Source organism: Camellia sinensis, chromosome 12, assembly GCF_055761805.1.
Source record: "Camellia sinensis isolate YWXY chromosome 12, ASM5576180v1, whole genome shotgun sequence".
In the NCBI taxonomy this organism is placed as follows: domain Eukaryota; kingdom Viridiplantae; phylum Streptophyta; class Magnoliopsida; order Ericales; family Theaceae; genus Camellia; species Camellia sinensis.
The window spans coordinates 118,720,695-118,729,737 of NC_138972.1; the positions used below are offsets into that span (position 1 = coordinate 118,720,695).

Below are 9,043 nucleotides of genomic sequence, written 5' to 3' on the forward strand. Positions count from 1 at the left end.
TTTTAAAGTATTTTTATAAAAAATCTAAAACAAATATAAATTCTTATTAAATCTATCTGCCAATCTATATCTATATATTATATAAGTAAAATGGGCAAGTCTTGTGCGAGTTCCAATATCTCAAACTAAAATTTTTAATTTTTTGATTTTAAATAAATTTATTTAAAATTTTTTTTCCTACAAATTTTAAATTTTTGTCTTGTCTTTGAAAAGTGAATGTTAATCTATATATTGAATTTCCTTTATAAGAATGAGGGTAATTATCTATAGTATTTTATTACTTATCTTTTACAATGAATATGTGCTTGCTTTTTATCTAATATTATATGTGAGATTTCTTTATAATTTCTAATTGATTGTTTTTAATTTTTTTGCAAAGTTTTTTTATTCTATTACTGTTTGTAGAGAAGTGTTATTATTTAAATTATCCAATTCTACTTTTTCAGCATATCTAATATTCATATAATTTATTAGTAAGACTAAAAAATCAGACTCTAATATTAATTTAAACACACAACGAAATAAAATACCTTTTAAAGATAAACTAAAAACCTAAAAGATTTTTCTGTAGTAAAATCTTAATTGGGGATAGTCTTTTACTAATTTATAATAAGTATGAGTATATATTTTATTTTTGTAATTCTTCTAAAGACTGTAAATAGACTTTGATTTATATACTTTAGGGATCTGATAGACATAATCGATAGTTCAGCACCAAATAGATTTTGATTTATATATTTTAGGGTCTAAATAGATTCAATTGATAATTTAGGAACTAAATAAACAATTTGATGATAAATTAGGGATAAAAAGTGTAATAAACCCTAGATATAATTATTTAAATTTACTTAAATATATAACAAAATTTACAATAAGAAAAAGAACTAAAATAATCCAAGCTTAAACACCAAATAAAAAATTTACAGATTATAACAAAATATCATTTAAATATTACATTTGTTTGCATTTTTAGCTACAAAATAGAAAATGTCTCGTAGCTCAAATTTTGTGGCTCAAAAGTGGCTCAAATGGCCAAAACGATCGTTTTGGCCATTTGAGCCACTTTTGAGCCACAAAATTTGAGCTACCTAGCATTGCCACTACAAAATGGCTAACCAAGCTTGTATAATGTAACTTATCAACTATTCTTTTCAATTGACAAAAATACTAATCCATAATATTTCTTAGGAAAATGTTTGGTAGCTCAAATTTTTGTGGCTCAAATGGCTCAAATCTGTCAAAACGACGTCGTTTTACACTCAAAATCTGTCAAAACGACGTCGTTTTGACAGATTTGAGCCATTTGAGCCACAAAAATTTGAGCTACCTAGCATTGTCGTATTTCTTATCACATAAGTTCGCCGAAGGTAAGATGTCAACTTTAAACTTGAAAATATTTATTTTTTGTTAGAAATAACTGCACCTAGTGTAATTAATTGTATTTTATACATAATTTATATATTTAGGAAACAATCATCTATTAATTTTAAATAATTCATCATAACAATTGGCTTTATAGTCTTTTCTTATAAATAAAATAATTATATATTAGTTTCAAATTTTCACCAAAATAACTTTTAAATTCAGGTGAATTTTTTTTGTTCGTTGGTATAATAGCTAAAACAAATGGGGCATTTTTTAAAATAATTTTTCGGAGGTCTAAAGCGGTGACTTTGCTTACTTTAGGCCAAAGCCAGCCTTGAAAAAACATGTCATGGGACTATAAATACCGTTCAAGGATGTGATTAACATTTTCATGGAGAAAGCGAGATTGCTAATTTAATCCCATGAAATTGGGAGTAAAAATATTATTTTCTGGCATAGTCATTTCTATATAATGAGAATTTTTACATAATTTTATAAATTTAACCTCAATTAATAAATACTATTGCAATAATGTATAAACAAATATAATTTATTTTACATCTCCAAATTAATATCATCAGACCAACAAAGTCATTTGTATATAATGAGAGTTTTTACATAATTTAATATATTTAATCTCAATCAATTAATATCATTATAATAGTGTACAAACAAACATAATTTATTTTACATCTCCAAATTAATATCATTAAACTAATAATCTTACCACTCAATCTCACGTTTATAATGACCCCGGTTTTCCTCCGTTGTTTATTATGTTCCGGACTTAGGTTCCGTAGTTGTTGGTTGTTGTCTATATCTTGTTTCCATCCTTTAATTCTTTGTAATTGAGTTTTGGGATGTGTTGGGCAGGTTTGTAACAGGTTGGTTGAGTGTTGGAACAAATGGGTGCTGTTCAAATTTTTGCTCCTTCGCTCGAGCGAGGCTTTTGTCATTCAAGAGAGCTTTGGGTTTTAGTTCGTTCGCTCGAGCGAGCTTTGAGTGGTGTGTCTCTTCGCTCGAGCGAGTACCCTTGCGCTCGAGCGTGCGTCTGCGTCTCTTTTTGATCTGAGGGTTGTGTTTTTTCGCTCGAGCGAGCGAGCTCAATGTTTTGTGTTTCTTTGCTCGAGCGAGGAGTCATACGCTCGAGCGTGCTTCTGGGTTGCAGACCTAAAACTTCGCATTGTTCGCTCGAGCGACTACTTCTTCGCTCGAGCGAGCCCTGTATATATCAATTCGCAGCAGCGGTCTTCCCCTTCACTTTTTGATCTTCTTTTCATCTCAAACCCTAGATCCATCACTCTCTCTCTCTCTACACACTTCTTCTCTCTACCAATACACTTGATCTAGAGGGTTTCTACCCTACTTGCTTTGTAAAAAAAATAGAGCTTTGCTTGGGCTACACTTTGATCCGAAAAAGTTGGATTTTTGAGCGTCTTGAGTTTTCTTCATCATCTCCTTTGAGTCTCTTCATTTGAGGTAGGGATAAACTATTCGTCTTTGTGAGTTTTAACCTAAATTTTAGTCATTTTGTATAAATAGTGAAATATGGAAATTTTGGAAAGTTAGGGTTTGAATTTGAAATTATAGAAAGGGGGTTTTCAATTGTTGAGCTCCATGTTTATGTGAGACCTTGGAAAAATGGGATTATTGGTGTAAAATTGAGGAAATTGAGCCTTAAGGCTAAAGTTGAGAAAATGAGGAAAATGCCCTAATTTGATGTGATTGATTAATTTGTATAATTAAATTTGGAAAAATGTGAAAACATGAAAATGAGTTGAAAATCACGAAATTGGGAAATTATGAGATAGAATGGTGTAATTGGATTGATTAATCACTCACCTATGAAAATGTTGATAATTTATCTATTTGATAAATGTATTATCTGTTTAGAAATAATTATTTTGGGCTATCGGAGGAGGATAGTCTTGATTGTTGTAGACACTGTATGATGATTAGGCGAACTGAAATTTATCACCTGGAATATGCCATTGAATATGACGGTTGGAATAACACATTGAATATGTGCATTAAATGATCATTGTATATGATAAAGTGTTTAAATACATTGCATATGTATCTTTGTTTGGGAGGAGATAGGGGATGTACTCCATTGTTTGGAAGGAGATAGGGGATGGACTCCATTGATAATTAAGTTGGCCGGAGTGTCCAGGGTGAAAGTCCCGAAACCTTATATACATCTGAATGATGTTGAGTTGCCGAGAGTGATTTGTGAGTACTCGGACGTCTTTCTCGAGGATCTTATTAGTTTACCACCCCATCGAGAGGTTGAGTTCTCTATTGACTTAGTGCCTGGCACGGCACCGATTTCTATGGCACCGTATCGTTTTGCCCCAGCCGAGTTGAGTGAGTTGAAGTGTCATGACTCGAACCCGCCCCTATAGGTTAGGATCATAACCGGCCAGTAATCATTAGATTACCTACTGCCTCAGACAAAAAATAGATTTTCAAAATAATCATATGGGGCCAAAAGCGGAAGTATACTAAAAATTTTTGTTCAATGAGCAGTGCTTACATGATAAAGCGAAACATTTCATAAATGGTACATAATAACTCACACATAAAAACAAAGTTAATATCTTATACATCCAGGAACTCCAAAACATACAGTCAGCCAAACAAAACGAACTTATATACATGGATGATCCAACTTATTCACCAGCCAAGGAAAAGTGTGAACACAAGAACAAAAATAAAGTCTAGTGCGTGAGACGTGCGGGCTGACTCCACAAAACTTGACTTCCTTTCATATCTTTCACTGAGGTTGGGTTTGGTCAACTCTTTGCTCACCTACACACATATAAATGAGAGTGAGCTATAGCCCAGTGACTAATATCAAAATAAAGAAGTTACATGAATGAAATGCGTAATAGACATATCTAACGGCCTTAGGCCCATTCACGTTTTTATCTAATACATCAAACGGCCTCAGGCCTAAACATATCAAACGGCTTCAGGCCCAATTCGCTCTTATCAAACAGCCTCAGGTCCAATTTGTTTGTGTCAAACAACTTTCGGTTCAATCATTCATGCCAAACAGCCTTCGGCCCAATCATTCATGTCAAATGGCCTTCAGCCCAGTCATTCATGTCAAACTATCATTCATGTCAGACGGCCTTTGGCCCAATCATTCATGTTAAACAGCCTTTGGCCCAATCATTTATGTCAAACGGCTTTTGGCCCAATCATTCATGTCAAACGGCCTTTGGCCCAATCGTTCATGTCAAACTATCATTCATGTCAAATGGCCTTTGGCCCAATCATTCATGTCAAACTATCATTCATGTCAAACGGCCTTTGGCCTAATCATTCACGTCAAACGGCCTTTGGCCCAGTCATTCATGTCAGACTATCATTCATGTCAAACGGCCTTTGGCCCAATCATTCATGTCAAACGTATTTATGTGTGTTTCATGCTCATGATCATGATCGTGTTTGTATTCACTTAGTCTTAGGCAAAAGACTGACACTTAGAATATTCATTCTTATTTCAAGCATACAAATCCATAAGGCATGTACAGAAGTAATGTTTGGGAAAGCAACATACTTGAACATATATTTACTAAGATATTACTCATAGTGTTCTGCCGGTGGATTCGTCCTTATGCTCGACCCCCGGTGGATTCGTCCTTATGCTCGACCCTACACAATTCATAACACATATTGGGTCACAAATAATTCAATCCGTTCTTTAATCTATTTATTTCTCTTAGGCTTCTTTCTTTACCCTTAGGTCATTTACAAAGCCCAATGTATTCCGAAGAGTGCTTAGAAATGAAAGAGAACGGAAAACAAAACACAAAACCATTTTTCATAATTTCAGGTACAGGGCTCTCTGCTCGAGTGCGAATTTGGCCACTCGAGCAGACCCCTTTGATCTACAAAAGTACTGCAACCCAACATTTCACGCTCGAGCGGCACTTTCCCCGCTCGAGCGGACATGCCGAATTCTGGAATTTCCAGAATTGCATTTGAAGCTCAAACTTAGTATTCAAAGGGTCTAAAACTCTGTTCTTGATATCTAAAACTCATGTTCTTGATACAAAATTATGGAAATCTTTATACAATATGAGGCCATAAGAAAATTGAGTCTAATTTGTCCAAAATCATAATTCAATTCCCAAATTATTTCACATTTTTCTTGACAACCCATACCAACTTCATATCCTTAAAACTCATGCAAATTAATTTCCATATCACTTTGAATTTCACATGCATGTGCGATAGGCTTCATTTTCAACTTAAATAACACAATTGATGCTCATCTTCATCAAACATGATCAATTTTAAATCAATTACATCAAAACTCCTTTAATTTACAAATTAAGTTCTTTGTTCATAAACCTATCATTTTCCAAAGCTTAATTCTCATTACATCAAAACATGAAATCAATTATTTTAAATCCATGATGTATGTACAATTAGAGTCTCAAAATTGAAGAATATGTTCATGCATGTAGAGATTAGACTCAAACTCATGTAAGATTACAAAAATCAAACTCAAACATAATTAATTCCCAATTTAACTTCCATAAATTTGAACATATCCCCATTGCATGGATCAAATCTTCAAATAATCCTTGTTGCATGTAATTTATGGGACTCAATTCAAGCATGATTCCCAAAATTAAACTCATACATAACAAATTTAAAGAACCATAACTCATATTTTTCAACCTATCTTGATTGAACATGCAAGACCCAACTTTTATCAATTTGCTAATTTCTTTTTAATTGCATGGAAATTGAATCTACTTACTTCTTAATTTCAACTTCTAGATAATTTATCTACAAGATTTGAGCTTTATTCCTCATCTAGAGTTCTTGATTGATGAGTTTCTTATGCATGCAATTTCCAAAATTAAATTAAAATGATGAAACTTAACATAATTTCCCATAATTATGTATGTAACTCATTTCTTGCTCAAACCCAATTTCTCTCTAATTTCATGAACATGATTCCAAACCCTTCTCAATCTCAAATATAAAAAGAAAATCCTACATAAATCAAACTTGAATTTCATACCTCAAATTTTAATTTCAGCAATTAGATTTGATTTCCCCTTTAAATCTTCTTCTTCTCTAGCTTCCTTAATCTTCTTCAAAATTCCCAGCAGGGATCTAAGGAATTGATCACTCACGGTTCTCTTCCTCTCTCACGGCTCTGTAAAAATAAAGATGAAGCACAAGAATTCTCTCACCAAATAATAAATAGATTGCCTATTCTCTCTCCTCATGCACACATATAAAACTTGAAGGTTATCAACACTTACACACACATGTTCAATTCTTAACATTGCACAAGCACACGTGCACCCACTTTAAGCTTCCAGCACAACAATAATACACACACTCTCAGACTTCTCTGCACACACACACACTTCTCAGCACACACACCCACATATATTCTCAAAATCTAAAGCATTCTATAATTTAATTTATGATTAAGATTATATTTAATTAAATAACACTTATTCTTAATAAATCTTGATTAACACATAATTAAATTAATTACTACTAATCATAAATTCCACATGATTTAATTCATCTAATTCGACTTCCTTTAGAACCCAATTAATTATATTTAAAATTATCGATCTGAATCAGATTTTTAATCAAACTCCCCAAAGTCTCCAAATATTAAATTAAACTTATTGTCATCATCAATTTTGATTCCCCAAATCATTTAGGCCTTTAATTTCTAATCAGACTTCAAAGTTCCGTCAATAAATTGCATATTCAAATTGGACACCCCATAAATAAATTTAATTCGTAATAATCACCATTCTCAATTCTCATAAGTTAATTAACTTAATTATCTCCAATTCGGACCTAATTAATCGAATCTCAATTTTACTAAACTAAATTGAATATTTAATTAACTCCCAAATGGGTCCGTAATTAAAATTAAATTGATTCAACTTCTTAATTCCACTTCCTTAAGCCATTTGGACCCTTAATTCTAAATCCAAAATAAATTTTCAATAGAATCATATACGAATTAGATTCCACAATTCTGATAAATCTCAAATTAAATTAGGATAACGACTAATTAAAATCCCAAATCTCCTTAATTAACCAAATATAAAATATTATACATGGCGGGGTTGTCACATGAAGATTCAACTCTAGGAGTTGTTAGATAAGGGCTTTATCCGCCCTAATACTTCGCCTTGGGGAGCACCAGTCCTCTTTGCTAAAAAGAAAGATGGGTCTTTGAGACTTTGTATCGATTACTGAAAGTTGAATCGGGCTACGGTTAAGAACAAGTACCCTATGCCTCGTATAGATGATCTATTTGACCAATTAAAAGGATCCCGTTGTTTCTCTAAGATAGACTTGAGATCGGGTTACCATCAGTTGAGGGTCAGGGAGGAGGATATCCCAAAGACGGCATTCCGTACGCGGTATGGCCATTATGAGTTTCTGGTGTTGCCTTTTGGGCTCACCAATGCACCGGCTGTGTTTATGGACTTGATAAACCGAATCTTCCGGGAGTTCTTAGATCGTTTTGTAGTCGTTTTCGTGAACGACATTCTGATTTATTCACCTTCTGAGGAGGAGCACAAGGAACACTTGCGAGTGGTGCTTGAGTTGTTTAGAGCCCATAAGCTGTATGCTAAGTTTGGGAAGTGTGAGTTTCGGCTAAGAGAGGTTAAATTCTTAGGCCACGTGGTATCCAGGGAAGGGGTGACGGTAGATTCATCCAAGATAGAGGCAGTGCAAGATTGGGCGCAGCCTAAGAGTGTCTTTGAGATCCGCAGTTTTCTGGAATTTGCCGGTTATTACCATAGGTTTGTGAAAGATTTCTCCAGGCTAGCTTCACCGTTGACTAGATTGACGTGAAAAGGGGTCAAATTTGTATGAAGTGAGACTTGTGAGAAGTTGTTCCAAGAGCTTAAAGTTAGACTTACCACCGCTCCAGTTTTGATTATTCTGGAGAGAGGTTTGGGTTATGCAGTGTATTGTGACGCCTCACAAGAGGGTTTAGGTTGTGTATTGATGTAAGAGGGGAAAGTAGTAGCCTATGGCTCACGTCATCTAAAGACACACAAGAGGAACTACCCTACACATGACCTAGAGTTAGCTGTTGTAATATTTGCCTTGAAGATTTGGAGGCATTACCTTTATGGTGAGAGATTCGAGGTGTTCTCGGATCATAAGAGTCTGAAGTATCTATTTACATAGAAAGACTTGAATTTGAGGCAGAGGAGGTGGATAGAGTTCATTGAGGATTATGACTTCGAGTTGCATTATCATTCGGGGAAGGCCAATGTTGTGGCCGATGCCCTAAGTACGAAGTCCATTAGTGATGTAGCTTGTATTGCCATTCGAGAATGGGAGATGTTAGTGCACTTGGTGAGTTTGACTTGCATGTGGGCGAGTCTGTGGAGTCTGCAGCCTTGTTTTCTATGGTTGCACAGCTTACACTTGTGAATCGAATGTTAAAGGCACGGAGAGGTGACCTTGAGATAGAATCCCTCCAGGAGAAGATATCCAGTGGGAAGGTTGAGAAGGGTCTGACTATGTATCCCGACTTGAGTGTGAGGTACCGAGACCGCTTGTTGGTGCCGGAGTCTTGCCGAGAGGAAGTACTCCGAGAGTTTCACCATTTACACCTTGCGGTGCATCCGGGAGGCACGAAGATGTATCGTGA

At 34.5% G+C, this 9,043-nt stretch overlaps 1 long non-coding RNA gene across 1 annotated transcript; it reads right to left on the reverse strand.

Annotated features, from left to right (window-relative positions):
* Positions 1-3,864: 3,864 nt before the first annotated feature.
* LOC114282367 (uncharacterized) lies at positions 3,865-6,606 on the reverse strand. Its single transcript, XR_003636222.2, has 3 exons — positions 6,413-6,606; positions 4,934-5,028; positions 3,865-4,176 (listed from the first exon to the last, which is right to left on the reverse strand). It is a non-coding gene; the product is annotated as an uncharacterized LOC114282367 (long non-coding RNA).
* Between the last annotated feature and the right edge of the window lie 2,437 nt (positions 6,607-9,043).